Source organism: Macaca fascicularis, chromosome 7, assembly GCF_037993035.2.
Source record: "Macaca fascicularis isolate 582-1 chromosome 7, T2T-MFA8v1.1".
Classification (NCBI taxonomy): Eukaryota; Metazoa; Chordata; class Mammalia; order Primates; family Cercopithecidae; genus Macaca; species Macaca fascicularis.
In genome coordinates this window covers 77998352-78007073 of record NC_088381.1, presented here as the reverse complement: position 1 = coordinate 78007073, position 8722 = coordinate 77998352, and the positions used below count along the sequence as shown (strand labels likewise).

The 8722-nt window shown below is 45.3% G+C and overlaps 1 long non-coding RNA gene across 2 annotated transcripts; it reads right to left on the bottom strand.

Annotated features, from left to right (window-relative positions):
- Nucleotides 1-719: 719 nt before the first annotated feature.
- Nucleotides 720-4809, bottom strand: LOC123574372 (uncharacterized). 2 transcript variants are annotated; one of them, XR_006699226.2, is made up of 2 exons: nt 4321-4809; nt 720-1807 (listed from the first exon to the last, which is right to left on the bottom strand). It is a non-coding gene; the product is annotated as an uncharacterized lncRNA (long non-coding RNA). The 2 variants fall into 2 exon arrangements; XR_006699225.2 differs by having other exon boundaries at nt 720-1724.
- Between the last annotated feature and the right edge of the window lie 3913 nt (nt 4810-8722).

The following is an 8722-nucleotide window of genomic DNA, read 5'->3' as shown; positions in this document are numbered from 1 at the left end:
TGTTCTGCTTTCCTTGGCATTTGCTTCATTTCCAGGCAGGCTCTCTAAGTGTGGTAAAAAAGATGACCTCCAGCAGCTCCAGGTTGGCTGATCTGGCATAAAAAGGAGAGCCTTTTTGCCAAATAACCCAAAAAGAGTTCCAGGACTAATTCTTATCAGCCCAGGCAAAGTGATGTGTTTGTCCTGAGTAACCTGCTCAGTTCTGTGTGACACGACTATCCTGGAGACAGGGTGGGAGCCCGTAAGGTAGACGTACCTGACAGTGATGACTTGAGCATACTCTGAGAATGACCCTGCATGGCAGGTGCACCTGGATGCGTGTTTGGGGTTCCAAAGATCCTCAGGAATGGGAGGGGCCAACCCTTATCCATTTCTTAGCTATGAGAAACACTGAGTCCCCAGTTTGATGCGTGGAATGCACAGGGCCCGTGCAGGGGATTGAGGCCCTTTGTTCTGAGTTAAATGAAGGTTGCCAGGTGGAGGTTGTTAGCAGGAGGGTGCTAGGTGAAAATGCTGTATAAACCACATGCTTTTGGAAGCAGTTGTGGTTCTCCGGTCCAGCCCACCACCACTGGACCACTGTGTGTGTAAGTTTCCTGCTAATAAAACCCCATGTCTCATTTGAGGACTCTGGGTCTCTTCTTCAGCCTCCTGAACCTAGTGCCTTCCCTACTGAAGTTAATAGAAGCCCAGCACAACAGAGACTAGCCTCCAGATCATTTTGACAGGGTAAATGGGAGGTATATTAATTTGCCATAACAAATACCACAAACTAGGGGACTTAACAGAAATGCATCTTCTCCCAGTCCTGGAGGCCAGAAACCCAACATCAAGGTGTTCAAAGAGTTGGTTCCTGTTGGAGGTTCTGAGGCAGAGCCTGTTCCAAGCCTCTCTCCTAGCTCCCGGCGGCATTGACAATCCTGATCCTCCGTGTTCTTTCCCTTGCAGTTATTTCATTCCAGTCTCTGCCTCTGCTTCCTTTTCTCTATCTTCTCCTGGTCTTCTTATGGTGACACCAGTCATTGAACTTAGGACCCACCCTAATCCAGGATGACCTCATCCTGGCTATATCCACAAAGACTCTTATTTCCAAATAAAGTCACATGCTGAGCTTCCGAGTAGACATGAATTGGGGTGGGGAGGGAGGCATTATTCAACCTGGTATAGGTGGTGAACCAGAAGAAAAATTGAGTATGGATACCAGAAAAAATAGAGTATGGATGCTTGGCAGGCAAAATGTAAAGCCAACAGATGTCCACAATACCACATAAGTCACCCATCATCAAATTGCCAAAATCGAGGAAATCTTAAGCAAATCTGTTGTCCTGCTACCTAGTAACAACTGTGTCTAGTTAACTCCACAAGAAAAATCCCATAGGGGATGCAGTTCCACAGCAACCAGGAATCTCTCTTTGATGGGAGTGTTTTTTAGAAGCTGAGCTAAATTTGTAACTGGAATTCTCTTCAAGTTAACCTACTGCCTGCCCCCGTGCTGATTTCACATATGTCCAAAATACTGAAAGCTCTAGCCCTCCAGGGAATTCGACTTCCGGCCCATAGAGTGCAGCTGCATCTAAAAATGTCAGGATGCTTTGTGAAGGCAAAGTCAAGTATTTCTGCATCTCCAGCCTCAGGAAACATATCCTCCAACTTGGCTCAATGGGCCTGTCTTCTCAGAATTATCATCACTAATACAGTTAGAGATTTTACTTTTTTTTCCTCACCTGTAGGAGAAAATTCAAATTTCAGTTTCTTGGGGGAAAAAAATGTTGAAGAATATAAGCTAAACTCTTACCAGTGGTTATCTCTGGAAGGTGAAAAAAAGAGAGTTCCAATGGAGTATAAGTTATGTTTGAAATAAGAAAAATACATAAAGACACTTTTAAATTAAAAATAGCTCCTATTAGTTCCACTAAACCCATTAACAGACTTTCTGTTGTAGTGCCAACAGCCATTGACATGATATACAGCAAGTAGCAAAATTTCTCTCCAAACAATGACAAACACAAAATCTAAGCACAACAAAAGCAGTGAAAACAGAAAAGTCCATGTGAAAAAAATCCAAAGCAAATGACATTTATCATTTCAATTTCCTTAAAGGAGCAATGATTTTCCATTTGATGTAGTGATAATTCCTGGGGACCTGAGACCTTGGACAAGGGTTAAGAGTCCAAGGTCTGAGTCACACTTCCCAGCTGTGTGACTCTAGGCAAGTCACTTTGCCCCAGTGGGCTTAGTTTCCTCATTTTCTAAAAATATCCCCACTATTTATATAGTCATTGTAACAGTCAAATTGATCCACCTATAGGAAGGAGCTTGGAAAACGCGATAAAAATTATAAGGGATTATTAATAAAATAATTATTTAAGCATATGTGGCATCCTTCCAGACTCCAATAAAGTACATACACAAAGGTAGTCCTTTTCCTCAAAATGATGGCTTTTGTTTAACCTCAGTGCCAAAGGCAAAAATCTTCATGTTCCTCAGTCTGAGAACTGCAACCATGCAAGGTTTTACTCTTATTATTTATTTATTGCCTTTAAGCTCCATCCCCTCACTCCCTTTCCCCTCCCCCTGCCTCTGGGCAACCTTCATTCTCTTTAATAGAGTGCTTTTTGTACATATTCCTTAAAAAGCTGTATATATTTGTATGCGTGTATCTCTAATCTATATAAATGGCATAGATAATTCATTTTGCTTCCTAGAGTTCTCACTAACACTGTGTTGTTGAGATCCAGCGATGTTGCTGTTGGCCGGCTGATCTGTTTCCTATAATTGATGCGTTAAACTTCATGTGCATCCACAGCACTTTGTCAGCCTCATCTCTTAGCTGAGAGACAACTCCATACTTCTACAAATAACACAGCAAAGAACATCTTTGTTCAAGGATTCCAGTTTATGCAGCCTCCTTGGGTATGCAATACTCAATTTGCTTGCTCTCCAATTCAGTCTCCTTGTAGCAGTGAGGGGAGGCTCCTGGATCTCCCACCCTCACCACACTTGGCACTATCCAGCTTTCTAATAAAGGTATAGTCTAACAGATGTAAAGTGGTAGCTTGTGGCCATTTAATTTTCATCTGATTAGTAATAATATTAAGCACCTCATCATATGTTTATTATTTGAGATAAGATGGAGGTTTTTCTGCTAAAAATTGCCTCATTATATCCTTTTCCCATTTTGTTAGAAGTTGCCATCTTTTTTTCCCATGGATTTGAGGATTTTCCTGAGTAAAGACCTTCTCCCATTTCTGTCATCTATTATAAACTTTGTCCAGGGACTGGACCAGAAATCCTTAATATTGACCAAAAAGAGCAAATCCACCTCTTTTCTGCCTTATGGTTTGGCTCTTCCTATTAGCACCACCTAGCAAGCAAAACTCACCTTGTGGCTTAAGCTCTCCTGTTGCCCTAACGATGGAATCCAAGCACCTCACACTGATACACAGGGCCCTTAATCCCAACCTTGCCTGCCTCTTTTCTGTTACCCAAGCCCACTCTTCTATTCACAACTCTGCCTTTCATGTGCTGTTGCTGCTCTCATTTTTTTTTTTTTTTTTTTTTTTTGAGACAGAGTCTCGCTCTGTCGCACAGGCTGGAGTGCAGTGGTGCCATCTCGGCTCACTGCAAGCTCCGCCTCCCGGGTTCATGCCATTCTCCTGCCTCAGCCTCCCCAGCAGCTGAGACTACAGGCGCCAGCCACCACGCCCGGCTAATTTTTTGTATTTTTAGTAGAGACGGGGTTTCGCTGTGTTAGCCAGGATAGTCTCGATCTCCTGACCTCGTGATCTGCCGGCCTCGGCCTCCCAAAGTGCTGAGATTACAGGCGTGAGCCACCGCGCCCGGCCCTCTCACTTTTAAGATTCCCTTGTTTCTCTTCTTTAGCTGGTAAATGTGAAGACTCTTTCCAGTATCACTTCGCTTGTGAGTATTTGGGGTGTCTTTTTTCTTTTTTTTCTCTGAGACAGTCTTACTCTGTCACCCAGGCTGGAGTGTCATGGCTCAATCTCAGCTCACTGCAACCTCTGCCTCGTGGGTTCAAGCGATTCTCCTGCCTAAGTCTCCCAAGTAACTGGGATTCCAGGTGCACACCACCACACCCGGCTAATTTTTGTATTTTTAGTAGAGATGGGGCTTCACCATGGGATTACAGGCATGAGCCACCGCGCCCAGCTTGGGGTGTCTTTTCAACTCAGTACAGCACTGATATTTGCACATTCAACCAATGTGGTTTCCACTTTGGGAGATAAATCATCATGGCCCACAACATGTTACTGTTATTATATCACTAAGTAGTGCCAAGTTAGAAGAAGAGACACTCACCTGTTCATGTTACACATGCATAAGCTGAGCCTTCATCAATGCCAGACAGTGCCAGACACACATTAGAGGTGGCGAAACATTTTGTCAGTCCACTGCCTTAGAGGAAAGAGATTCCAATATAACTGAGCTGAAATCCAGCTAGCACAAAGGTACAGAGGTTTCTAAAGGGAGAACAGAGAGGGAACTAAAAGGGATTATGGGGATGTGAAAAGGGGGGAATAAAAAAAAAGAGACTAGAGGGGCTACGGGGAAATGGAAAATTACATAAAAGGGGATGAGTGGAAAATTACTAAAAATTATTTGGCAAGACAAAAGTCTATGTTGGGCAATAGAGATTCTGCAGTTTGACAGCACTGCAATTTTTGAGCCCAAACTCAGCACGAGGCTGGGGTCAGTAGCCCTCAGAGTCATGGCTAGTGCAGGTGGACACCAGGCTAAAGTTTAGTCAAGCCTCCCAGTGTAGTGTTCAGGCAAGTGCTTTGTGCCACATGGGACATGGTTAGGTAACCTGCATGTGGCTGAACGATCAACCAGTGTGAAAGCCTAGGTTTAAACACAAGTCTGCCTGACCACAATGTCCGAAGTCAACCCCTGTGACTTAGGTCGGCATTTGTAATGTTGCTGAGGTGTGGTGTGAGCCCCATGGAAGGCCTGTGAGCGGGAGGGAGTCACTTCACTAGTGAGGCTGCCCCACTGCCCTCAGCTTCATGGTTACCTCTGGTCCTGAGGTAACAGGAACTCTTGTGAAGAAGAGCACTTTGTAGAAATTTGCCAATTGAGACTCCAAAAAAAAAATACCTGGTGAAATAGGTGAGTGATTACTTTGAGATGGAAGAATACACAAGAACTACTTGCTTCTTAATGGGAATGTAATTTAGGAAAAAGCCAAAACATTTATTTCACAAACATGGAAACTTTCATAAGTTTCTGGAATTTTCTAGAAGTCCTCTCAACCTTCACCATCCTGAGATACAGTGAACTCTTTGAACAGGTTTTGGCAAAAAAAGAAAGAAAAGAAAGTGTCGTTTTTTCCATATGAACATTGGCCATAAGACACTTCATTGCAAGGCACACTTTCAGTAAAAAGAGACATTAGCAACACTCCTCTTTGTGGCAGAGAACAACAGGTTGTAAAACTTAAGTCCCCCTCAGAGTCTAATTTAGATAATTATAGTTTGCCTCCTAGGACTCTCCCTGAGGATCCAGCTGGCTTTGGCTATCATCATTACTGCTATTCTTCTAAATTACTGGGCAGGGCAGGATGACAAGGCTGTGTCTGATGCAGGGAGAGCCTAGGAAGAAAGCTGTTCCTCCATCAGCAGCTCGTCCCTGTCTGACAAAAACCATTATTTTGTACAGAGCACAAAGCACCCACACTCGGTGTAACATACGCAAAAAAGTCAGCGAGGGTTTTACGTGGTTTTCCCTGTCGGTCTGCCTTTCCAAAATGAGACAGACCTCTTGCACTCTGCTGGAACCTTCCATGCTCCTTCGCAATAGACCTCGTTCAGGAACACCAGCTGAGCTGACTCGCAAGCCACATCACGTAGAAGCTAAGAACATCTTGTCAAAGCCCAACTGTGTGGAATCCTATCCTGGTTCTGCCACTCTGGGGTGTGTGATGTGGAGCGAACTCTTTTCCCTCTGTGTGCCAGAGAGTCCTCATCTGTAACATGGGAATAATAGCAATGCCTTCCTCACGGGCAGTCACGAGGAGCAACCGAATTCACCACACACAGAGGAGAGCCTGGCCCCTTGCAAACACGGTCCACAGCGTCTGCTCCTACCAGTCCCTCAGAATCAGGTCATGAGCTTCTCTGAGCCGGGCTGCAGCCAATGGCGTGCAGTTATCACAAATGACGACAGCAGCTGGTACATGTATGCTGCTGTGAACATGTGAGATGTTATGAAGAGTCAGCAGGTCCCTGGGATGTGGAGAAAAGACTGAGCTGCAGGATCCAGAAAAGGATGTGTCCCATGCCTGTAAGGGTCTCAGGCCACATGCCTCCCCCTTTTGTGCCTCCATTTCCCCATCTGAAAAATGTTCCAAGTGAACTACATCATTTCTTAACTCTCACACTTCCATCCTAAGACTTCCAACCACTGCCTGGGCCTGGCTGAGATGTCCTTGCAGTCAGCTTTATAGTCATCCCAAAGTGTGCTGTTGGTATCTAGGTTGGAAATAAATCACCTGGAATAAAGATTTGATTGTGAAACCTAGGAAGGAGCCACTGAGAGACCTCCCAGAGTGTTGCTGAGGTTCGAGACAGGACGGGGAGGAAGGGAGTGGATTCCTCAGGCTGTCTGACAACAGACGAGAGAGGAAAAGCATGTGCCAAAATGCTTTTCATAAATCAAGAGCAGAAGGGGCCATTCAGAGACACCCTCCGGGACCTGACATCATCCTTGCCATAACCCCAGGTGGCTGCAAAATACCGAGTCTTTTGGTGTCTTGGAGATGGACTGGCTGAGGGGCCACCCAAGAGCACGTTTCTGACCTATTTGTCCTCAGCGCTGGAAGACTCAATGCTGTTGTCTCTGCTGGCCCCCATGACAACCAGATTAGACAATCAATCTAACTGTCAGTGAAATCTATTCATTATCAGATTCTGCCCAGTCTTCCTTGGATGGGAGTTGCAGCCTGATGACAAAAAGAAATGAACTAGACCTGAGAAAGACAGGGCCAAGGCCAAGATGAACCCAGGGAGCCGGCGTCCAAGTTGGAAGAGGAAGGTGTGCGTACTTTGAGTTCAAGGGTGGATGTCCAAGGCTGCCCAGATTCCACGCGCATCAGTACCCTGCCTTTCTGTTAACACAGCAGAGAGAGTGAGGCAAACACTGCCAGGCTGTACCCTCCAGCATAGAGAGGAGTCTCCTTACAATGGGAATGGGCCGCTCTGAGCCCCCGCTGTCCAGGGCAGGAGCTCTGGGCACAGGAGTCATCAAGACCTGCACAACCACAGAGAGAAGTCACCAGATCCCCATCGCCACCCTGCAGGCAGTGTGGGGGCTGCCCCGAGCGCTGCCTCAGCCGGGTCTCCTCTGTCCCACTCGGGGCAAGAAGAGAACCCACAGGTGTGGGAGGAGAGGGCCGCAGACCCACCCCTCCCAACACCAGACTCAGCTCAGTGCCCTCTGGCACTGTTGGAACCGAACTGTCGATTCCTTCCTGGGCAGGGGTCGCCGCGAAGGATCACCGACACGAGATTCACAGCAGAGAGTTATTTATTACTAGCGCGCTAGGGTCCCAAGCTCTAAGTTGGCCCTGGGACCCCGAGTGCTTGTTACAGGTTGTTTATATAGACGAGCACCTAGAAAAGTGCCCAGCATACACTGGCTGTGCAGCAAACGGTGGCAAAGGAAGGGCAGATTCCAACATTCTGGTGGTCTTGGACAAGAGGCTTCAGAGGTCTTGGATCTCTTCGTGATCTTGGACAAGAGGCTTTACCTCTCTGAGTCTCAGTCCCTGCTCTAAAAACTGTCGAGATGATGATAATGTCTGCCCGAGTGTAAGAAGAGACAGAATGGGAAATGCATGGAAAACCACTCAGGCGACTGGAAACACTCCACAAAGTCAAAGGATTAAAGATTAGAAAACTGTCTCCTCCACATGCAAACCGAGGACCTTAAGTTAAGGGAAATAAGCCAAGCACAGAAAGACAAACACCCCGTGATCTCACTTACATGTGGAATCTAAAAAGCCGAAAGCATGAAAGTAGAGAGCAGGATGGTGGTTACCAGGGGCTGGGGGGAGGGAGAGGTTGGAGAGATGTTGGTTAAAGGGTACAAAATTTCTATTAGGAGCAAAAAGTTCAAGAGTTCTATTGTACAACATGGTGTCTATATTAATAACAATGTATTTTACTCCTGAAAATTACTCCTGAGATATTAAGTCTCACCACAAAAATATGATATGCATGTGAGGCAATGCATATCTTAATTAGTTCAGTGGAGCCATTCCACAATGTATTCATATTTTAAAACAACACGTACGCAATAAATATACACAATTTTTTTGTCAACTAAAACATTTTTTAAAAAAGAAAATTATCTCCTCATTCCTCTCAAATATGCCCAGATAATATTTTATGGCTAAACAAGAAAAATTCTGTTTTCTCATTTTCATCTATTAAACTGACCACAAACTGGGCTTATTATTATTATTATTATTATCATCATTTTGGAGACAGAATCTCACTCTGTTGCCCAGGCTGGAATGCACTGGCACTCTCTCTGTTCACTGCAACCTCTGCCTCCCAGGTTTGAGCAACTCTCGTGCCTCAGCCTCCTGAGTAGCTGGGGTTACAGGCACCCACAACCACACCTGACTAATTTGTCTAATTTTTTATATTTTAGTAGAGACAAGGTTTCACTGTGTTGCCCAGGGTGGTCTCAAACTCCT